This window comes from Myotis yumanensis, unplaced genomic scaffold, assembly GCF_028538775.1.
Source record: "Myotis yumanensis isolate MYYU_CA2020_CCGP unplaced genomic scaffold, mMyoYum1.0.hap1 SCAF_12, whole genome shotgun sequence".
NCBI lineage: Eukaryota > Metazoa > Chordata > Mammalia > Chiroptera > Vespertilionidae > Myotis > Myotis yumanensis.
In genome coordinates this window covers 42,151,048-42,175,919 of record NW_027223763.1, presented here as the reverse complement: position 1 = coordinate 42,175,919, position 24,872 = coordinate 42,151,048, and the positions used below count along the sequence as shown (strand labels likewise).

At 39.0% G+C, this 24,872-nt stretch overlaps 1 protein-coding gene and 1 pseudogene across 7 annotated transcripts in view; both read right to left on the bottom strand.

The window, feature by feature from the left end:
* TRPM3 (transient receptor potential cation channel subfamily M member 3) overlaps window positions 1-24,872 on the bottom strand; it is a 773,499-nt gene that overhangs the window by 294,192 nt on the left and 454,435 nt on the right. The window lies entirely within an intron of this gene.
* Window positions 17,361-18,756, bottom strand: LOC139020520 (phosphorylated adapter RNA export protein-like; annotated as a pseudogene).

The window sequence follows — 24,872 nt, the reverse complement described above, 5'->3', positions numbered from 1 at the left end:
CTGACCGGGAATCGAAGCGTGACCTCTTGGTACATAGGTCAACATTCAACCACTGAGCAACGCTGGCCAGGCTTACTGTCTTTATTGATGACAAGACTTTTCAAAGTGAGCAAGAGGTTCAACCTGCTATTGCTGATAATTACCTAACAGTTCCTGAGACTTCTTCTCAGATGTTGATAGCACTTCCTCACTTTTTCTCATAGATGTTAATCATTCAGTAAGATTAATAACTTAGTCTGATTTCAGCAGTAGAGCAAATATTAGTCAGCCCCATTGCTTAGAGCAATACAGGATCTGAATAGCAACAGAGAGATTTACTTAGCGCTTTAAGGAACAGTTTCTTGAGATAAATGAACAAATCCCTAATTGGGTTATAGTAATCAGACCTACCCACAAGGGTTGATTTTGCCAGTGAAAGATTGAAAAGAGAATTTCCTAAGATAAATCCAATTAAATTTTATACTGAAAAATAGGACAGGAAATATAAAGGAGATATAACTCAATCTTTTGAACTGAGTGCTGACTTATGAAATAGAGTTGCTACAACCTCTTCCTAGCATCTTTATTCACTCTTTCTCTGGCCCTGGAGAGTCCCTCCTCCTGGATATACCCATCTATTAAGGTAGAATTAATTAATCCTGCTAATGACAAGATGTTCCTTGAAGCATAATGATAGCATGAAAATATAGTGCTTAAAGTCCCCTGGAATTCAGCTTGATGAGGCAGATTCTCCAGTATAATTACATTAAACTACTTTTCAGCTAAAGTTAAGAAGATAAAGCCCAGCCAGTGTGGCTCAGTGGTTGAGCATCGATCCTTGAACCAGGAGGTTATGGTTTGATTCCCTGGGCACATGCCCATGTTTCGGGTTCGATCCCCAGGTAGGAGGTGTGCAGAAGGCAGTCGATAGATGATTTTCTCTCATCATTAATGTCTCTCTCTCCCTCTCCCTTCCTCTCTCTGAAATAAATAAAAACATATTAAAAAAAGAAGCTAAAGTGAAGAAGCCAGATGATGTCTCAGGATTTAAACCAAGTAGCTCTGAGTCTCAGTTGGGTAGCTTCAGCTTCCTGTAGTGAACTAGGATTCCTGCAGGTGCTGGAGCCCTGTATGAAGTTTTGGAAACTATTCCCAAGGAATGATCACCAGAATTTATGTGCCAGCCACTCTAAAAAAACTATATAATCTTTGTTGACGTATTTAAGACTCTTTACAACCCTTTAATTAGGTACAAATTGTAGATGAAAAAATTTAGACACAGAAAGGTAAAATATTTTGTTCACCAACCTCTAAAGTGGCAAAGCTGGGTTTGAATTTATGTTTTTCATTATCAAGCTATATCATCTCTTTAAGTTTCCTTGAAGACTAGGTAGGATTCCATCTATGTATATAAAACCCTAAGCCGAACGACTGGTTGACCAGTCACTATGACATGCACTGACCACCAGGGGGCAGATACTCAATGTAGGAGCTGCCCCCTGGTGGTAAGTGCACTCCCACAGCAGGAGCGCTGCTCAGCTGACCAATGGCACCAGACATAAGACTTGTGGCTGGCCACCACTGCCTGGAGACCGCAGCAGAGCGGCAGTGAGCCTACCGAGTGGTGGTGGCAGGCCTAGCAGGGCCAGGATGAGCAGGAGTGGCAGGCAGGAGCAGCAGGCAGCATTGGACTGCCAGTTTTGGCCCAGTCCCCTGTAGGTCATGCTGAGGAACCCCACCGGTGCATGAATCTGTGCACCAGGTCTCTAGTTAGACTATAAAGACAGCATGATTGCAGGGTAATGGGTAGGGAATGGAGACAACAAAGTGGCTCAACCTCAGTCTTTTGGTTTTGATGGTCCTTCATTTATTGCACACGTTATTTACAAATCAACTCTGGCTCTCGGAGAGCAAAACTTTGCTTGAAAATTTTACTGGGCAGGGTTTCTTTTCTTCCTTATCAATGATCATATGGTTATTACTATCTTCTTCAGTAATAAACACTGGTCCTATGTGAAATGCGCCTTTCATGACTTCCAGCTCCCTTGGCATTGCATTCCAATGCAGGAGCAAGGACTAGATGGGGTAAGATTGGGTTGAGTCCTGGTACCACTATTTGGAGCTCCACCAATGGCTCCACCATTGCTTTTGAGCAAACTACTAACCTCTATAGAATATCTGTAATATGGATGATTTTGACCAGTGGTTCTCAAATTTTAGTGGAGAGCTAATAAAGAACATGAAGATCAAGTGCATTAAAGGAAGACAGGGCCTGGGCATTTGTATTTTCATCAAGTCCCCCTGGTGATTCTCATATTCACCCAAGTTTGAGAACCACTGCTTCTAGAGATTAAAGATAACCAAATGTAACAAGTACCAGGCTACCAATAATGTTTCCTAACTAGGGTCATGTGGTAAAATGGAAAGGCGTTTTGTCTTCATTGTCCAAGACCTGAATTCCTATGTGGGTTCTACTACCTACTAAAACTGGGAGTTCAGCTAAGTTACTTTACTAGTGAAACCCACAATGTCCTCACTTACTAAATAGAAATAGTAATGCACCAGATCTAGGGGTCGTGGCTTTAAGAGATGAGGTGGCTCACAGGATAAGGTTGACAGATGTTGGCTGAAGTATAATCGCTTCCTACATTTGAATTTGTTTATTTACTTAGAAACTTCTAGACACAACACTTATGTGGATTTTACTCTATGAAAACTCTCTCAAGATTTGCTGATGGTTTACATATTTCTTGAGTGTAGGAATTGAATGTTTGACTGCCAATTGCATTTACCCAGGACACTCAGTGAAACTTCTGACACAAAATGCTTTGATTGCATATCACATAGTGCCTGTATGCCCGAACTTTAAAATCTCTGTTGGTTTCTTGCATCCATTCAATAACCTGAGTTGACTTTCCATAAAGGGTCTGAAGAAATATTTTGTTTTAGTGGGTTAGAAGTTATTTCTTTTCACTATTTTTTAAATATGTTTTTTATTGATTTCAGAGAGGAAAGGAGAGGGAGAGAGATAGAAACATCAATGATGAAAGAGAATCACTCATTGGCTGCCTCCTACTGGGGATGGAGCCTACAACTCAGGCATGTGCCCTGACCAGGAATCAAACCATTTTACCTCCTGTTTCATAGGTTGATGCTCAACCACTGAGCAACACCAGCCGGCTAGAAGTTATTTTTATTGATGGTGAATAAATCCTCTTAACTTATGACCAAAGTCCTAGGTAATCACAAACATGGGTCACAGTTACTGAACTATGCTTCTGAGTTAAGCCAGTCTTTCACTTTATTAAACTAAAAAACAAAACAAAAACCTTACAATTTGGTTAGATGATTTAGTATAGATATCAAAGTCTCCAAAATGCTGTGTGCTTATAATAATTTTATTGTGCATTAGTCATTATGTTGATAATAGCTTTAAAGTAATTTTTCATAAACTGATGACTCCATAGGGTAATGTACATAACAGAGAAACAAGCTCAATCTAGCCTCTGGTCTAGCTGGCAGTACTAAGAGGAAGTGTTGGAGGGCTGGAGGTGGATGAATGAAAGCCCCAGAAAGGAAAATGACCAGCAGCATCGTTCATGACCACCCTGCTTAAAAAATCCTGCCATCAATGAGCAAAGAGAAAGCCGTAGCCTAAGAGAGAGACAGCCTGGGAGCAAGGCATGTGTTTCTCTGGTTTCCTTTATTTTGTTCTCTGACCTCTGAGTGGGCTCAACTGCTTTCGACCACAGAGCCCACATCCCTCTGCCTCATTTCCACACCCCAAATTCTCTTACTTTCTCATTCCTTTCTCTCCTCCTCTTTTCGTCTGATTTCTTTCACCTCTAATGAAAGTTATTCCCTATAAAGACTTTGCCTTTCCCTCTCCACAAATACCCTTCATACCTTCATAGGCTAAAAGATTGCTTGATTAGAATGGCCAGAAGGACCACATTGACCCCTTGACTTTTAAAATTTTAACCAAGATCTTTTGTGGTTTGCAAGGAAATGTTTACCCTCATTCTTTGGGCCCCATTCAATTGTGGTGTGTTTTTGTTTTGCTTATTTGCGTTTAAAAGGTAACATGCCTAACTGAAAAGTCTGCTTTGGAGTTGAGCATGGGCATAGGTATTTTCTAAAAGCTCTTGGGTAATTCTGATGGGCAGCCAGAGTGGAGAAACACAGGGTGTCCCCAAAATGTATGTACACTTGGTATAATTATTCATTCCAATGGGTTAAAGCTGAAAAGAAACATCAATTGAGCTATCAGCTGTAAAGTGTATATGCAATTTTGGGGGAACATCATATATTGTTTTTAAGGAAAGCACAGGAGACTCTTTAATTTCTCAAGACCAAAGAGCCCCTGCCCAACCCTGCCAGTCTCTTTCTCTCCTCTCATTATGTTTTACTACTTTTTTTCATAGCATTAACTACCATTGAAATTATCTTTCTATACTTGTATGTTATTTGTATATGGCCTCTCTCCTTTCTTAGAAATGTGAGCTCCAGTAAGTCCTGGACAATATAGTTGCTCTACATTTGTCAAATAAATGAACTCAAATCTATTAAACATCGGCTTTCTCATTTTACAATAACCAAAATATTACTACCATCTCCCCTTCTAGATTGCTGTGATGCTTCAAGGAAATCATGTCCACTATTGTAGATAACATTTCTAGTGAAATGCCTAGAAATGTTATTCTTATTACTATAAAACAAAACAGAAAGACACCTGCCTAACACAAAATGTTTCCCCAAATAGCTCCTGGATTAAAATTTTCAACATTAGGTGTCCTCATTTGACTTTTGGCCGACTATTTTTAAAATGTAAATTGCTTACCTTGGTGGAATAATATTAATTAGATGAGATTTTGTCATTTAGCAACCACTAGCCACCCTAAAATATAGAACAAGTAAATTCTAAATTACATTTAAAATTGAGAGGTTCTGTACTATTCATGTGAGGCAGGCCAGGTTCGTTAGAAGAACTGGTTAGAAGTGTACAAAGGAGGATAGACACAGAGCAGGGAAGTGAAGACACTGAATGTTTGAAACCAGAAAAGGAAGAGAGAAGTTTGTGAATGACAAACTTTGTTGACCCTGAACTGGGAAGATCTGGGGTTAACTCTGGTCAGTAAAATGAAGCAGTCATGCTTTTAGTCAGCATTAGTTAAGTATCTTGTGAGCTAGACAGCTGTCATATATTATACCACTTAATCCTTAGAGCAACTCTTGATGTATTATTATCCTGATTTGATTAGAGGGAGAAAGGTAATTCACAGGTGTTAAACTCCTAGGGAAGCATCACAGCATAATGATAAGGACACTGAGTCCATAGAGAGGCAGGTGAGTTAGAAAGGCTGTTACAACAGGGACCAGCCATGGCACCTCGGGCAGTTCCATACATCTCCATGCATCGGCTTCAGGGATGATAAAATAAGGATGATAAAAACTGTAACTGTCCTTTAGGGTTGTTAGGATGATTAAATGAATAACTATCTACAAAGCGCTCAGAATACTGGCATAAAGTGGAAACTAATCACAGATAAGGATACTACAGTGATAGGGGGAACCAGAATTTTTAAAGCTATGAAAAGCTTATATATATCTTGATATATTTTCACGCACTGAACACACTCATATAACCAGCATCCAGACAATGAAACAGAATTTTACCGGTACCTAGAAGCTCCCCTCGTACCCGCTTCCAGTCATATCCTCACCCCCTCCGAAAAGTCCGCCTTCTAACAATAGAATATAGCCCTTTCAGCTTTTGTAATTCATATAAAAGGAATCATACAATCTAGAACTTTTTGTATCTGGCCTCTTCCACTCAACATTACCTCTATGAAATGTATTCATGTTGCTGTGTGTAGATAAAAATCTTTATTCTCACTGTTGTTGGGTATTCCATTTGTAAATTTACCGCAATTTATATATTCTATCTACTGCTGAGAGGCATTTGAGTAGTTCCTAGATTTAAGCTTTTAACAATAGTACTGCTATTAACATTCAGCCAACACTGTTGGTGAGCATGTATACTCATTTTTATTTGGTATATACCTACAAGTGGAATTTCTGGCTCATCAGGTATGAATATAGTCAATTTTAGAATATAGCATAAAATAGAAAACAGTTGTATAATAAATACTCTCATTGGTAGAGTATGGGGATTTCACTTTTTGTGTCTTTTTCACTGTTTTGGAGGGTATAGAATGATATTTCACTGTGGTTTTACTGTGCATTTTCTTGACAATTAATTAAATTGACCTCCTGTTTATTCGGCATCTGGGTATCTTCTTCGGTAAAGTAACACCAATATTTTTTCTAGCTCAAAAGTGTTCTCTCTCTCTCTCTCTCTCTCTCTTTCTCTCTTTATATATATATATTCCCACTTTAAAAACAAAACAAAACCCAAAAAAACTGCCTTTCCCAAAAGCTTTTCACAGTATTGCAAGTCCTAACTTAGAAACCAAAGGTATTCACTATTTTTATTTGTATACACTGTTTTTCTTTTGTAATTTAGAGAATTATCATCTGGTAATGGAGGGGACAAAGGGGGTCTTACATAAAGAACATTTTTGTTCTCCCTTTTGTTGCCATTCAAAGTGAGATTAAAAACTTATCTTGGCTCTGCAGGCCAGCTCAGAGCTCAGCGGATGGAGGAGGGGAAACAATGAAGAAAGCTGACCTACTTCTGGAGGCTCCATGACACCATTTACAGTGACTGCAGGTGCTTTCAAGGCATTTAGATCTGAAACTCAGCCAGGTGTGTGTGTGGGGAGGGAGAGGGGGAAGAAGGCTGGGTATATGTGTGAGAATTATGACAATACAGAATGTCTGTGAGTATTCTATATTGGAAAACATAACGTAGTTTTGACTTTTAAGTTTTACTTGCACTGTTAACACATACAGATGTACCTGTTTTCTGTACCTCCTCCAAAACTTTTTGCAGTGAAACTAAGTAGGAAAAGTGACTATTATAAGATATATCACTTGTAAAACATTTAAGTTGTTCCTGTTTTTCTATTTATGAGGGTTCACAGGAATGCCACCCAATCCCTTAACATAACTTGAATTTATAAACAACAGAATTTTTATCATTCAGGATACAAATTTTGACTTTTAAATTTTTTCTTGCCTTTCTGGTAGAACACTAAACTTCTCATCATTCCCATAAAAAGAGTTGCAGCTACGAATATATCTTTTTGGCTTATGTTCAAAACACACAGCTTTTCTTTCCCTGGATTTGAAAGAAATTTCTTCCTTAAGAACCTTTCTCAAATATAAATTTTTAAAAATTATTTTTTTCATTTGGGAAAGTTGAGTAGGAAGATACAGTTTGAATCATCTGTGCCAATTTGAATATTGCTGAAAAAAATATATTTTAAAGGTTCTAACTCTAGGCAGTCAGCCCTATTCTGATCTTTCCTTGTCTTCCTCTCTACTGACACACTAAGCTTTAAAAACAAAGAGCCCCTTGACGACTACCATGTTTGTGGAGGCTAACATGTCCTCTGGTTTGTTACATCTATCAGAATTTAACCTACAGCGCCTGGGCTGTAGGTTAAAGATTAATGAATCTATTCACAATTGGAGAGACTGTCTTCGGAAACATGGCTTGGGTAGTGGAAAGCCTATTAAACAAACCTCACCCTCGTTAGGAATTTAGAATCAGCAAACAGAATTTCCACTGCTCACAGCATCTGGTATTCTGGCCACTATTCACTGTTGGTGGCCAACCCCCAAAGCAGTCTCAGCCCCTGGTGCACTCCCAGCATAACGCTGGGCCTGGAATCACCTGGACAGATGTTCCTGAACTACTGAAGCCATTTGTTCTATTGCCAAGAGTAGGAATTGATGCAGGAGGATGCTAACTATTTTGCTCCACAGGTTTGGTTATATTGCATTCTTACTACAGACAGGCCTGCTGTTATGCTGATGCTGGAAATTTTCTCTACGTTGTATTGCTAGGGAGGGAGAGTGTAATGTCCTCAGATTAAATTTTCATGACATCTCCTTGACTCAGCAATTATAGCTACGTTTGTTTGTTCGTTCAATTAGTATTTAAATACCTACTATAGGCTGGGCCCTGGGGAAATCATGATCTATAAAATAGACATAGTCTATGGATTCATGGAGCTCATAGGCCAGAGGTGAAGGAGGTGGCAAGAAATAGGTAGACTACCAGATGTACATTTTAACAGAACTTTAGTGCTTTAAAGGAAATATGCAGTGATAGTGAATACTAAAGCTGGGGATCCAGTTAGAATAGATAGAGTGGTCAGGGAAGGGCTTTCTGACTTTGCAGAACTGATAAGAACTACATGTAGCAGAAGCATAGCATTCAAAGGGAAGAGAAGAACAAGTTGAAAATGGGGATTTATCATAACACTATAACTGGACAGCGCACAAAATGATTGCACTGAGCTATTTAACATGGTGTTGTTTATCACACTGAAAAGCTGAAAAAATAGCCTACATGTCTAACAATAGGGGATTGTTAAATAAAGTTTCATGCTTACAATTTAAAAGTGTTCACTTATTAAAAATAAGGTTGAAAATGGATGGTAGTAATGTCTAGTGGTTCTGAATATAGATTCTGGAGCAAAACTGCCTAGTCTAATACTGAGGTTCAGCCACTTTGTAGCTGTGCGAACTTGGGCAAACTGCATACCATCTCTTTGCTTTAGTTATTTTATCTGTAAAATGAAGACAATAAAGGAGAGGGCTATTTTGAGATTTACATGAATTAATATATGTAAAGGACTAGGAAAAGGTTCTTTGTTGATGAAGTAATATTGTTGTAATTATCATCTATATTTGTTGGCTGAGAAAGCTGGCCAATCTGAATTCTAAAATGTAGGCAATACAACTATATCAATAGAATGTCTAACATATCTTTAAAAAGTCCTCCTACATAAAAATGACAAAATATAATAGAGAGTTTTAATGGTGGTTATATCTGGCTGATGATTTTAATTTCCTTTTTATTTTTCTGTATTGTTTGCATTGCATTTCTAGAATTAGCCTGTATTACTTTTATAGTCAGGTAACTAATACAGCAATTTCCCTTTTATAAAAGCACATTTCTGTGCTTCCATTCCTAAAGTCTTCCAGTGAAGTGAGTTCAAAGCCTTTTTTACAGAAAGCATATTACACAGAATATAGTGGCAGTAGCATAAGGTCATTTCTTTTCATGGATTCTCCTCTTAACTGTTTCATTCAACATTAAAAAGTGCTTTCTTTTAGGCTGAGAGAGAGGAAGGGAGAAGGAAAGAGATAGAAATTTCAATGATGAGAGAGAATCATTGATCAGCTCCCTCCTGCATACCCCCACCCCTGGGGATTGAGCCTGCAACCCAGGCATATGCTCTTACTAGTAATCTAACTGTGACCTCCTGGTTCATGGGTCAATGCTCAATCACTGACCCACACCAGCCAGGTCCACAAGAATTTTTAAAACATGTAATATTCTACTCAATCAGGAGCACTGACCTCTTTTCCCTTAGATTGTAAAAAAAGAAGAAGAAGAAGAAGAAGAAGAAGAAGAAGAAGAAGAAGAAGAAGAAGAAGAAAGAGACAACAGCTAACATAACAATAGTTGTCCATTGTGAATGAATCAAAATTATACCTATTTTTTGTCAGACCCACAAAAAATACATTTTTTGTGTGCCACAGAATTTTAGTAATTAGTTTATGTGAGCCATGGATGGAAAGATTGAAAATTGCTGTTCTAAGTAATGTTGCTGTGTGTGGACAGCACGGGGATGTCCATAGGGCTGCAACTTATAGTAGAGGGAGGAAGTGAGACAGAAGATGTTGGAGAGGCTGATTTTCTGGAAGGACTTCTCTGTCATGTCCGGGGTGTTGAACTTAATCCTGAAGAGAATGAATGGGGAACCAATGAAGAACTTTAAGAAGATAAGTGATAATGATGAGATGTGTACTCAAATGAGTTATTAAAAAGAACGATACAGGTTTCTGGAAGAAATTCAACATTCTTTCATTTCATGGTAGGAATCCTCTCTTGCATCTGAGACATGGGAGTCACCACCTGGCCAAGCTAGGGCGGAGCCATAGGGCAAACTGATTTCTATGGCAGAGTCCATATGAAACTTGGAAGCTCCGCGAATGTTAATTTGGCACTGCAATTTTGAAGAATGCTAAAGAAATCATTTTGGCATGACTGATAAGATGTCCATATCTCGTTTACCGAGATTTAAAGATAAAAAAAAATAGATTTGAAAAACTCCTGGTGTGGTATGATTTTTCTCTTAAATTGAGATGGCAAAGTCTATATGGTATTGCAATTTCAAGCAAAACCCTCTAAAGCTGCCTCATTTAAACAACATAGAAAGCATGTAAGTAGCAAAATGGCTTTCTTTTTAAGTAATGCCACAGTATAAACACATTGAAGCTCATAGCAAAACATGATTTGTGGCCTCAAAAACTGTTTCACAGAAGTCTTCATTTGCTCTTAATAAAGAGCTGTCACAAGCTCACAGTATTATTTTTCAAGAGGCTATAGGACATTTTTTGTTGATCTATCATAAAAGGATGGGCAAACCTTCACAATATTTTCATGGATTTAATTGTGTGCTGCTCACAGAAGCACAACAGAAAAAGTAAGGTGGTTGAGAACAAACAAAATTGAGACCTCGTACTATGTGGATTACATTGGAATCCTTAGGAAAATGCATTTCTTTTAAGGAACAAGATAATTCGAGTTGAGGGAATGAGCATGGAGGTCACGCTACAGTTAATGGGCAGACAGGTTACCAGGCAAATGGAATTAACCACAATGAAGAGAAGAGGAGAAGGCTAACATCATGACCTTATGAATTCACTGAAATTAAGAATATGAAAAGGCCTATTAAATTTTATCCAACCTCCCCACTCCATCAAAGTCTTTTCTTGCAGCACATCTAACCCCTAGTTTTATTTAATTTGTTCTTCAATTCTTCAGCCTTCAAGGTTTACTTAAATATATATAAGAAAATATTCTGATTCAATCAATTTAACTTGTGGGAAACAATTGATAGATTTTGCATTTTAGGATTCAGCCCTTCATAGATGGGCTGAATTAATAATTATGTTTCAATGGGAGAATATGTAGAATGTCAACAAATAATGATGATAAACTTCTTGAGCAATTTTCATTTCCATATAATAAGTCTAAATCAGAAAACCATATGACCCAAGTAATTAAAAAAAATATAGTACTGTGAGAGAACTCTGTTATCCTGTAAGTAATCAAATTATGGATTAGAGAAGCTTGTTATAAATATCGACGTATATATTATGTATGTAAAAGTTCAAGAGAAAAATAGGTACAACACTAGGAAGTAAATCAACTCTATAAAAATATAACAATATTCAATTTACTTTGATTCTATTATATTGCTAGCTCTTCCTCACTAAACACACTCTAGAAATCAGACATATCATATCATTACAATCTTTTTAGAATTTCAGAAACAGGACAGAACATAAGTATTATGGTTTGCATAACTCAGGGGCAGTGAAGCTTATTGGTAATATTTCTGCTACAGTCTGTTCTTATGTCTCTGAAGTAACTTTCAGGAAAATAGAGATTTTGCAGAGCAAAAGGAATTTCTTCTGGAAAGCCTGCTTGTTGTTTTCCTGCATCCTATTATCGTTCTACATGACAAGTGTTTTGGTAATGAGAATGGAATTCTATTTAAACAAACCAACCTACTAATAAACATTCAAATGAGCCATCACTTGTTTCACTCCATTTCAGCCTTCTGGAATTTCTGATCAGTTCAACAAAGCTTTACTCTAAACCCCAAGGCTGACTCTGTCCTGAAAATGGCTGCTCCCAGGCAGACCAAAATGTTCAAGGTCATGAGGTTTCCTAGTATCCAGGATCCAAGAAGGCTTGATTCTACCTCCAGAAAACAAATGCAATGCCCGGAACAGAAAAGCACCATCCTCCTAACCATCAATGAGCCTAAATTTCTTCCTAAAAAGATTTGCTTACTGTCTTTCAACTAAGACTTTAATCTCTGATGAACTTGTGGCACTCATAAAAGCATATTTTTCTTTAGTAGCAAATTTTTATTGCTCATCTTACAGCCTGAACCTGTAGAAAGGGGATGGTCTTGCTCCTATAACTGCAGTTACGTTTAATTACTAAATGTCATGGTAGGACATTTTTTAATGTGGAATTCATAATATAGCTCTAACTAGGGACTTTCGTAATGGCCAAAAAGACTCTTGCTAGTGAGATTTCACAGAAATTAAATGAACAATTCCTAATGATTGCTCACATTACACAAGCAGAAGAGTTGACATTAGGACAAAGATAATAAAGAAAATGTACAATTATAATGCTCATTTCAGACACACTGATTATCAGATTGTTTTGAACTCCTCTCATATATCAGCTTTGTGATAGGCACTAGGAATTTGAACATGAATAAGACATGGCCAATTTCTGGAGATGCTTAAAATCTATTCTCTTTAAGGTTAAGCAGAAATTCATCTGGAAGATTGAATAAGGAGTGAGGAGGAAAAGGGAAAGATCTGAGGCCATACAGGGAGCATCAGTGTTGGGGAAAATGATAGTAGCTCCCTGAGGCTATAATGAAGAAAGCCTGTGGTAGATCATTGGAGGTGAGTCTGTAACCAGTTGCTGAAAGGCCTAGTAGAACCATGTGGAAAACTTTGGACTTCACCCAGAAAGTAAGTAAGGGTGAACCATTAAAGGAACTTTCAAGCCAGGAAGTGACAAATGATAATGCATTCACATCATTTTTTTTTTTTTCCTGCAACTCTGCCAAGTGCTGGAAAATGATTTCTCTACTGACCCAAATAACATGAAAACAGCCTCAAAGTTATTTGCTTCTTTTCTGGTGAAGAGGGTATAGTGGCAAAATTTGAATGGTGATCTATAGCTGTAGGACCCAAAATGCTTCCTGCTACTCAGTAGAACTTACATAGCCCCAAAAAAACAACAACAGCGGTTCTCAACCTGTGGGTCGCGACCCCTTTGGGGGTCGAACGACCCTTTCACAGGGGTCGCCTAAGACCATCAGAACACACATATATAATTACATACTGTTTTTGTGATTAATCACTATGCTTTAATTATGTTCAATTGGTAACAACGAAATTGGGGGTCACCTCAACATGAGGAACTGTATTAAAGGGTCGCGGCATTAGGAAGGTTGAGAACCACTGGTTTAGGACATACCCCACCATTCTCTTTTATTTGCCCATGGTGAGGCTTTTGCCTGAGAATGTTTCATGTAATGGTCTTTCTCTTTCAAAGTGTTTCCACTTCTCAGGGTCACCTAAGCAGGTGAGGCTCTTTTGAGAAGCTACTGTGTTAGCATCTGTGACAGAGGCATGGTGTCTGCAGACATTCTTTCAAAGTGAAACCTATATTAGAATGAACCAGTCAGCCCTGTAGAAGATTATTGTGGGAATCTTCTAGTCTCAAAACAAACAAAACCCGGAAAAAAAAACACAAAAAAACAACAAAAAACAAACCCCAGTTAAAGTAAGAATGCGATATCATTTCCAGAAAGAATCTGAAATTGTTTCTCATGAGCACATACATACTATCTTTAGAAACAGAAAATCTATTTTTTTTAGAATCCTGATTATGCATGCAGTTTTCCAAACCCCTCGCAGCAGCATAAGAATGGGCCTTGGGTCTAGAGTACTTTCTTATCAAAAAGAAAATTAGAAGTGCCCATAGCCTATGGAGGACTTACAACTTTGTGTGGGAAATGTCTTTGTTTCAGGCTCAATGCGTACTCCTTTGTTCCGCATAAGCGTATGCTTCATATGGCAACTGGCCAACTCCATTGCTATATCTGTCCCTCGTCGGGAGGGGATGGGGTCCTTTGTTCTGTGGCACAACTGGAGTGCATGTAGGCCAGCATGTGGCTACTGGCCATGGGCGACTGGCACCTATTACTGAGGCTGGTCTTGCTCTGTTTCTTCTCTATGTGAGTAAAGTGCCATTCCATCCAGTGCTTGACCACACTGTCTTTTCCTTGGTGACTCCAATACCAAGATACAGGGGGTAGCAGTATGCAGACTTCTCCTAATCATAGGCAATATATGCTCAATGCTCAACACTGATTTTATGCTAATTTTTTTAGGATATATTTTGTAGGCAACAATAATGGCATTATTCAAAACAAAGTAAGATTACTACAGAATTTGGCTAAGAACCCAAGACCTTAAATCATAAATTGGCCATTGCTCTTCACCAAATCTGAAATGAAATCGTACATATAGCCCCTAAACTCCACTGCAGAACTCTCCAGTGAACTGGGAGGGGGCCCAGGTAGAACCCTTCTGGCCTAAAACGGTCCACTGAAAAAGATCTAGAGCCAGAGCCAACTGAGGGGCCACGGTGGCCAAGCCCAAATCTCAGATCTCAGCATGCTACTCTAAGGCTCTCATCCAGAGCCAGCTGAGAGCTCAAAGAGGAAGTTTGAGGAAACAACCTTTTCTGCAATGCCTTCTACATAGGTCTTCTGAGGCCAGGGCTTCGGGAACATCCCTGAAGAAATAGCATCCCCCAAAAGAAATACAAGTAAAAGACTACATTTCTTCCAGAAGGAAGTGAACCACTTCCACTCTGGGTACAAAGGTCAGAAGGGAGCAGAAGGAACCCAAAGAAAATAAAATGAGCTACTCCTGCCTAGTATATTATAAGGAAATCCATGTAAAGAGAGAGACTGTGATGGTCCCTCTTCCCCCTTCCTTCTCGGCTGTGGACAGTGAAACACTCCATCACTCCTATAACTCAGTGACCAACATAATATCTGTAAGCATGTCCACCAGGCTTCGTTGGTGACAGAGTGAAATGCCTTGATCTTGACCCAATTTTTTTTTTTAAGGCTAAGATATAAGTGTGTAGAGCAGCAATTTTCAACCTTTTTCATTTTATGGTACACATCAACTAATTACTAAAATTCTGTGGCACACCAAAAATATATTTTTGTCAATCTGACATAAGTAGGTACAATTTTGATTCATTCACACCACATGGCTATTGTTGGGTTGGCTGTTGTCATTGTTTAATTTGACAATCTAAGGGAAAAGCGGTCAATGTCCCTGACTAAATAGTCAGGTGTTACATGTTTTAAAAATTTCTGTGCACACTGGTTGAAAATGAGGATTTCCAACTGCCTTCCACTAGGACCCCCTAAATTGCAGGAACATATTGTCTTAAGACTGATCTTTATATTATTATCAATAGTGATTAAAGGGCAAATCTACTTTTGACATGTACCTTTTATGTATTTTTAAGGTCTTATTTATTAAATTAATGTTGCAACTCCTAATCACTGAAATTTTTGAACTGTGGAAATAGGATAACATATCAGAATATAGGAATAAAGTCTCATTTCCCACGCTCAAATACCTCTGATTTAACATTTGGAATCCTCGGTTTGTAACGTTAGTGTTTTCATACAGAAAGGGTTCTGAAGAGCAGTAATGTGTCAGTTGGTCTCTTGTCAACTATGCATCATTCCTCATCCTTGGGGAGAAGCCTGGGACTCCACTTCCTGGGACTCCTTGCCAGCTAGGTTCCAACAGGAATGATGTCAATGGAAATTACTTGCAGGAAATACGAGCACAGAAGAGAAGCAGCCAGGTGAACACTGACAGATGCCTATGGAGACTTTGCCATGGGCTGTCTAGATAAGCACCTGTGAGTCACTTGGAAGTTGTAGACAAGATCATCAATAGTTTCTCTGTGTTTCCTGTACTTCCAACCTTCCTGAAAATCAGCAGTATTTTTCCTGGACCTTTACTTCTGCAGCCCTCTCAACAGTTATATCAGCCTCTGATTCCCTGTATTATATTCTTTTCTGCTCAAAGTACTTAGAGTGGCTGAAAACAAATGAGGATCACATTTCTCCTTTACCTGTGCAATACCCCTCTGCCTTTAGCTAACATAACTTTTTTAAACAGCAAGGAGCTAGTCTTTTTTTGGAGGCTGCTTCTGTGTTATAGAAGAGATTACAGAAAGATTGAAGATTTGTTTTCATCCTTATTTAGTTCCCTTGTCTCATCCAATTACTTTTATTCTTATTTATACTTCATACTCCTGTCTTTGGATATTCTCGACTATCCCACATGGATGTATAATGATAATTGCAGTAGCAGTTAACATTTCTAGTTCTTAATACTTTATCAATTTGTATATATCCCACTTGATCTTCACAGTAATTTTATAATTTGAATGGTTTGGCACTAGATTTCCTCATTTTATATATGGGAAATTTGAGGCCCAGAGAGGTTAAGTGATTTATTTGAGGTCACATAGAAAATTGGGGAATGTGCTAGGACTGGAATCCAAGATTTTTGACCATTGCTATTCCAGGATGTCTGGCAGCATGCTACTCTCTCATCAAGTATGATGGCAACTCTCTACAAGTATGTTTCCTGACCTGGGAATCTTTTCTATAGGATACGCCCCATTAATTGAGTCACCATGGCTATTCTGCGAATAGAATCCAAGTCTTTATCAATGCTTTGAATCCCATTCTTCAAATTAATATAACAAGCTCAATGGGTAACTGCAAAATCATTGAAGGGGAAACTCTATGATTGTTATTTGGTATCTAATATATTTGGTATACTGGAAAAGTATAATAATAATGGGAGTGACAATATATCACTATCTCTGATGGCCTATCTGTGGACAATACCAATTAGTCAGTGGTATTAATATCTACTAAATGAGTTTTCATATCAGAGGAACTCCCAAGATTCTCATTGAACTAGTTGGCAGTGTCATTTGAAGGGCACCAGACTAAGAAGCAGAAGAGCGTAAACGTTTGCTTACACAAATATATGCTTTTTAGAATAAAGATATAGGAACTGGGCAATGCTGAGAGTAACATATCATAGGCTATGCTTCATATATGAGTAAATGGAGAATTTGGATACCTCTTAGGATTAATATTTTTTAATGATGTAAATAAATATCGCCAAGACTTTACTAAGAGAAATGCCCATTTTAACCCCAGAAAGCATTGGTTTCTATTAATTCAACAGTTTCACCTAAGGGTAGTAAATTTTAAATAGGAAAAAAATAAGGAAAAATGTAAAATTTCAATAGATCAGCAAAGCAAATAGATTAGCTGTAGCAAGCACTTAAAAGCAAAGATAGACTAGGTGTTGAAAATCTGTAGAAACGTAGTGTTGACAGGTTTAGGGCTGATATGGATGTATGTGTATGTATCGATATGCATACCTAAATAAATGACAGTTTTAATGATTTACTTCTTACATTAACAATTCTTCTAAATTTTGAAGTTTTATTTTTTCAGCAGAAAATGGTTTATTAGTGTTATTTTAGGTTTATTCCTCAAAATGTACTAATACATGTTCAAATCATAAGAATCATCAACCTGAATGGCTTTCTATGCACCCAACTTTGTTTCTCCATGCCCTTCCTATGATTCATCAGGAGAGGCCAGGGCCTCGTTTGTGAAACTTGCAATAGCTTCTCATGATGTATTGTCATCTTGAAAATGTAGACTTTTAATAGCTTGTTTCCTCTTTCCCTCAAAAACTGTGTTCTCCTCTTCCTAGCAGCTTTTGTATTTTCATACTCTTGATTTTCAATGTAGAAAATATCTTTAATTTATTTTCCTTTTTTAAAAAGATATTTTTATTGACCTCAGGGAGAAGGAGAGGTAGAGAGGGATAGAAACATCAATTATGACAGAGAACCATTGATTGGCTGCCTCCTGCACATCCCACACTGGGACCAAGATCGCCACCCAGGCATGTGCCCTGACCAGGAATCAAACCGTGACCTCCTGGTTCATAGGTTAACTAACGCTCAATCACTGAGCCATGAGGGCTGGGCAAAAATGTCCTTAATTTGTTCCTCACTGATTCTAGGATTTCTTCAGGAGATTCGGGAAAACACCTGGTGTTCTTCCTACCATTCATTATAAAAAAGCCACTATTCTGTTCAACTCCAGCAGTTTTCATTAGAAGTTCAATTGCCTTTTTGTTCCCAATTATACCAGTACTCACTACTTGGCTATCAGATCTTTCTTTGGATCCTGCAACCTGAAAGAAATTTCATCACCCACTTTCTCCCAGAGAATCGTCCTCTGTGATCTCATTCTGGCCTTTGCAGTTCATGTCTAGTCTGTCCCCAAGTCTGACTTTGTCAGGTCATTTCCTCCTGAGGCAACCTTGCCCATTTCCCTCTTCCTTGGAGCCCATTTTTCTTGCCACCACACATACATTCATCTAGCTCTTTGTCTAATTCTTCTGTCTGTTCTTGAAACTCCCTCTTGAGTTTCTTCCCAAGCAAATAACTGTAGGTCTCTGATTGCTTTTGTCAACAGTGCCTTCCATTTCCAAGATACCAAGTTTAGCAACCACCACACCTTGATTCTGCTCCTGCAGCAAGCACCCCACATGTTGTTAACCTTCTTCCCTCCAGCAGAAAGACCATTTCTGGCTGCTCTGGCCACATGGAAAAGGCTCTTGTTTGAGAGGGGAGTTTAAAACATTTCTGTTGATGGCATCATCTGACTCGGAAAAACTCTCTCTTCTCCTGAGTCCACACCTTTAACAGGCCGGCACTGAGATGCTGGGGCACGGGCTGCTGCAGTGGCTTAGAAGGGCCTCGCCACACTATCCCCACCTAGTGCTTTTGGCGCCTGCACCAGGCTGTCACTGGGTGCAATCTCATGTCAAATCCGAGTCCAAAAGCTGCCCATCTTCCATGTCATCTGCCTCCTGCGCCATGTCCCCAGGTGTGGCATGGCAAGTTAGGATTGAAATTTTATTTTTAATGCAAATGCTTTTTATTTATTTGTAAATTTATCTTTATTATTGAAAATATTACAGATGTTCCCTTTTTTCTGCCTCATTGACCCCCTCCACTCTTCCCCCACCCAGGCCCTCACCATGCTACTATTGTCTGTACCCATGGATTATGAATATATGCATATAAGTTCTTTGGTTCACCGCCCGGCTCCTGGCTTCCCTCTGAGATTCATCAGTCTGTTCCATGATTCTATGTCTCTGGATCTATTTGTTCATCGTTAATTTTGTTCATTAGGTTTAAACTACACTTGTGTGTAAATGCAGTGACAAAGTCAACTTAAGAGCAGAACACTTGACCCGTTTAGATCTAATAAGCGTTAATGAAGCATCTGCTATGTGTTACTGCCTGCCCAGGGGTTCTTATTATTGAGGTGCAAAGTGTTCTGGGGTCAAAAGGGCTGAATTCAAACTCCAGCTTCGCCACTCAGTGGTTGTGCAACAATTATGTTTTGCAAATATCTTGCAAACCCTTACTTTTCACACTTGATTTTGAAGAGTATGCCAAATGAAATAGGTATTTAAATTACTTAGCAGAGTGCCTGACTCACAGTTGGTCAATAAATACTCATTCCTCTCAGTTTCTTTAAACCTTGCAGTAATTCAAGGACTCTGCTCCAAGTCTCTGAACCCAGCAGCTGGCCTGCTCACCTTTCCTCCAGTTTTCCAAAACTTCATCTTGTCTGTGGTATTTAGACAAATATCATCAATAAGAAGAGGTGGAACTTTTTTACATTTAGGAAACAGGCTTTGATATAAAAGTCCCCCTCCAGGTCTCTAGCGCTCTTGCCAAGCTTGTGCCTCTGGAAAGGAATGTTATATAAAAAAGATCATGCTTCACCTTTAAAATGCTCTTCTCCAGAGATATTCTCTGGGTGCATAGGGAAGAGGGATTAACAACCAGAGATCAGGGACAGCATGCATGAGACACCTAACTAGACATGGAGCCTATGACTTCCAGACGAAGTACAGAAGGGACATCAGGTGGCAGGAGATCACTGACATGAAGTCACCTTCCTCTTAGGATCTCTCCCCGATTACCACTGTAACTACTGTGTGACTCCAGGGCCCCAAGCATGGGAAACAGGTTCAAAAAGCACAGGTTGCGACTGCTTAGTAGGCTGCTCAGTTTTCTGAATGGGTGAGGGGACTCTTTAAAGGTGGCAAACATGAGTACAAATTCACTAGAGGTTATCTCCCTTGATAATAAAAATACCCTAACACTAATTTTTAAGTACAAATGCCTTATTATATTGTACAGTCATTATTTTTATGCATGTTTCTCTCAATATAGTGTATTTCTAATGCCCCATACCCTGAATCTTCATAGATGCTGATTATAATTTAATGCAATCATATAACAAAGATGATGATAGTAATAAACACAGTCCTTGACTTGTCCTCTTTGGGAACCTCACATCCTGAAGTCTGAGTACTCTTGATGGCTGAAGGGCACAATGTTCTCGAATGAATGAAATGGGAAGTGTTACTTTTTAATGGAAAAAAAAGTGAAAAGAACCAAGTAAAAAAGAGAGGCATGTTCACTTGGCAGTCAAAGAATACACTTTCCTTAAAAAGCAGCCTTCTGCCAAGTTTTTGGCTTCTGTTTGTTGTTGTTTAAAAGGTAAACAGAATTAAGAAAGAAAATAGCAAGTGTTTAAAAGCACAGCTGAATATTTATGTTTTCCCTCAGAGACTTCTGGGCTCATTTCTGGGGATCTGTCTTTGCTGTTGAACATCATATAGTTAAACACCACCAAAATAACCGCCGCACCCTTCGCCTTGGAAACAGGGAAATGTTTCATTTCATAACGCGCATCCGTTCAGACTGTGCTGTATTTCCTCAGAGTCTGAACACCAACATGATCATTTTCTCTCCGATTGCAGAAAACACACTTTTCTGAAAATCCCATGTAATCAAGTCTTAGTAGGCAGCTATGTGATCCGTCTTGGTTGCTTTACCCTAGATACGCAACTTTATGGATGACAGGACCCCCAAATGAGGTGCTCAACCACTTGGCCTTGCTCACTCTTGGACGATCTGAATTTGTTTTTCCAGAGAGGCAACTCCAGCCTTTGCCTGCATATTCGTGAGAACTCCCCTAAAAATCTCTTGGTCCACTGCAAATCTGCTAATTCATTTGATGCTTGGGCTTTTGTCTTTTCCCCCCTCCTAACTTTACATCCATGCTGAACCATGGCTACACCTAACTCCAATACAGTAGTGTCTGAACCAAAGCTCACCGTGTGTGACCAGATATTTCAAACTCTGGACACTACGGAAAGGGCAAACGGCAGAGAGGAGAATTAATGAATAGCATCTCAGCTCTGCTCTGCACAGCACTCAGGCTTGTTGTTAATCAAATCCCTTCTCCCAGCCGCTCCCACATGACAGTCCCTGCCATCCATAGTAACGGTCTCTGGGAGCTCAGTGCCGCTTGTACAACTGCCCATCACAGACTACTTTTTTTAAATCTCCTTAAGATTGGAGACTCCTATGGCACACCTGGAAGGTTGTCTGGAGAGGTAGTTCCCAGCTCTCCCAGTATCCTGTATTTTAAAGCCTGATGCTGATTCCCCAGAAACCAAAATACTTCCATATTTCGCCTGCTCCGGCAGGAATCCTGGGTGGTGGGAACCTTTTGGGCCTCTTCAGGTGTCTGCTTCCCCATGGCTAAGCAAAAACGATTTAGAACAAACTGAGGCCATGTTCACAAGTACAACTGTGTGTGGGCAGGTGGGTGGTCTCTCACATTTACACATGACACACACGGAAAGACAATCCTCTCTCTCTCTCTCTCCCCCCACTGGTCCCCTTGCCTCTATGCTTTCCTGACCATTGCTCTGTCCTTTACTTCGTGCTTTGCTCATGTCACTCTTCAGACTGAAATGGGCAATGGTTTCCTATTGTGCAGGATAAACTTCAAAGTGTACACTCAAAACCTCCTCAGTATAGTGTCTCAGAATAATGTCTCCCCACAGATGACCAGCTCCTAATTCCCCAGAACCTATGAATATGGTACCTTACCTGGTGGAAGGGACCTTACAGATGTAATTAAGTTAGTTTAGAGATGAGAAAAATAACTTTTGTTTATTCCACTGGGGCCAATGTAATCACAGGCCCCTTATAACAGGAAGGCAGGAGGGTCAGAGTCAGAGAAGGAGACGAGATGATATAAGCAGAGATGGCAGTGATGTGCTCTGAAGATGAAGGATGGGGTCATGGGCCAAGGAATGCAGGTGGCCTCTGGAAGCTGGAAAATCCCAGGAAAGATTCTCCCCCAGAGCTCTGCCGACTCCTTGATTTAGCTCCTAAGCCCCATTCTGGATTTCTGACCTACAGAACTGTTAGATAGTGGATATGTATTGTCTTAAGCCACTAAATTGGTGGTAGTTTGTTACAGCAGCCATAGGAAGCAAACACATTCACCTCTAACCTATGTGTCCTCGTCTTTTGAATTCTTGGTTAAAGCCATGTTTTCTCAGCCAGGGTGTTTCAGTCAACTCTGGAGACCCTGTTCACCCTCCAGGAGTGCCTTCGGTCCCACCTCTTTTCTGACCAAGCAGTTTCTGCTTTCTCTGGAAGCTCTAGTAATAACTCAAGACCACCTTAGATGTCCTCTTACTCACAGGCAGCATTATGACATTTCTGGTACTTTGAACTAACATTTAACTTTCTGTGGTTACATTTTTGTCCTCCTCCCCAACTAAATTTTAAGTACTCTGAGGAAGGGGTTGATGTCATATCATTTATTTGTTTTATCCACAATCCCTAGCATGGTATAGTGTGTGAAAAAAGCACTAAATAAGTATTTGTTGGTTTGGTTTTTGTAAACTGAGAAATACTAAATAATGCTGTATAAGAGGATTTATTATATATAATAATCCAAATAGCTCCTCTTACCAGCATTCTCAGGATTAAACTTGGCAGTGGGTTTACACAGAGGCTCTCTAGATTTCTGAAGGAGCATCATAGGATGTCTCTACAGGGTTATGATTATTGGTCAATAAAGGAAAAAAATAAAATAGGTAAAAATATTGTAAAGATAAAAAGAAGGAAATGCCAGTAGAACTAGAGAGGGCACTAAAGTCCCCCAAAGCATTTTCCCAGATAACATGATATGCTCTAGTGCACATGTAACACAATAAAATAGATTTGGGCTTTAAATTTTAGGGCTTTTAATGAGGCATTTTTGTGGCCTATGTCCTCCAAATGCTATTAAATAATAGGTACTGAGGACATTTCCTAGTAAGTTTAGAGGGGAGAGTGTTAATAGACTTTACCATTATTTTTCTTTTAAGCCAAGAACCTCTCCAATGATAAGTTGAAATCTATAGGTGATAACCTTTACTATAGAATTGCAGTAAAAGAGGACAGGATCTGCATGCATCAGGGGCCTGCACATCAGCAGTTAACAATCCACTTTCTGTCATTCTGGAGACAACAGTCCAGGATGGAATCCTAATGCCATCTCTTATTGGTTGGGTAAATTTTCAAGTCTTTCTGGCCTCCTCTCTACAATGGGGATAATATGATACCTTCCTCATTCAGCTGTAATGACAAGTCAATGAGCTAATGTACATGAAGTGTTAGGTAGAATGCCTGCCACGTAATGAGTCCTCAGAAAAGATTAGTTGTAATTATTATCTCTGAAAACCTGCTTGGGTCACCTCTGTGATCTTTTGGGGGCACAAACCAATTGAGCCTGCTTGGAAATGAATGAAGGAGGAACTGCTCTCTACTCCACAGGAGAAAACAGCATAGAGAAGAGAAGATTTTAAACGCCAGGATTATGGGCCATTTTTAAACCATAGACCTCAAGGCAAAGTCAGGTCTATTAAATGTTCCCAAATTCATTCCCTTGGTTGCCACCGACATTTCCATATATGTACACACTGCTTGGGCCCAACAAACTACGTAGAATAAAACAGTCACCTTTTCTGGCAAATGGTTGGGTCCCATAACTCCAGCATCATGATCACAACCACGGTGTACAGTGGGCATCATTTCCCCCATTTTACAGATAAAGGAATGTGTCTCAGTGAAAGAAGATAGACACCAAACAATACATATGATTTGATCCCGTATGTATAAAGAGGGTTCAACACTTAACTGTAGTGTTGGAAGTCAAGAGAGTAGTTACCCTGGAGGGGAAGTGATTGGAGGAGGCCCAGGAGGGGATCCTGGTGAGCCGGCAATGGTCCATGCCTTGATTTGGGTGGTGACTGTGCAGATTTCTTTTGGTGATAATTCACAGGCCTATACATTGATATTTTTTAGCAATTTTTTGTGGCGTGTTTCAACTAAAATGCTTACAAAAATGAGGCTCTAAGGGGTTAAATAAATTTTCCAAGTTCACATAAAAAATGCGTGGAAGAGCATGAATTCACACTTGTTTCTCGGAGTGGGCTCTAAAATCTACAGTCTTCCTCAAGCTCTGCTGCCTTTAAAAATAGTGAATAGAAAGGCTTCTCATCAATAATAGGCCATGCTTTAGTCTAGAAAGACATATTTTAAAGCGAGATTCTTTGGTGGCTGTTTTTTAGCTAATGAAGGACAATTATGACATTTAAGATCCTATTCTCTTCACATTTTTTTTTCTTTGCAAAATGTGTTTTCTCTGGTAGTTTCTTCTTTGGGTTAAGAGGTTTCTGACCTTAGTTTGAAATATCACAGTGCTTTTTTGGCAAATCAGTGAATACCAATCAGTGAATACAGTGATTTCTCAAAGAAAAATGAAATTTCTATTCACCTAGAGGTGTCACTCTGAAGTAGTATATTCTTCCCAAGTATTTATTTTTATTCTTAATATTTATTCTAATGATGATTATATATTTTTTTCTTGGTTCTTTTTTCTCTGTCTCTCCTAGTCTACAAATCCTAGGATTACTGGGTGTATACCTGGTACCTGGAACAGAGAATAGGCTCAAAGTGGTTTGAGTGAATGAATGCTTAATAATGAACAAGTTAACAGAGAGGATATAGAGTAACAAGAGTTTAAAAAACTATGAGGCATTTTGGTCAATCTCACCATCCT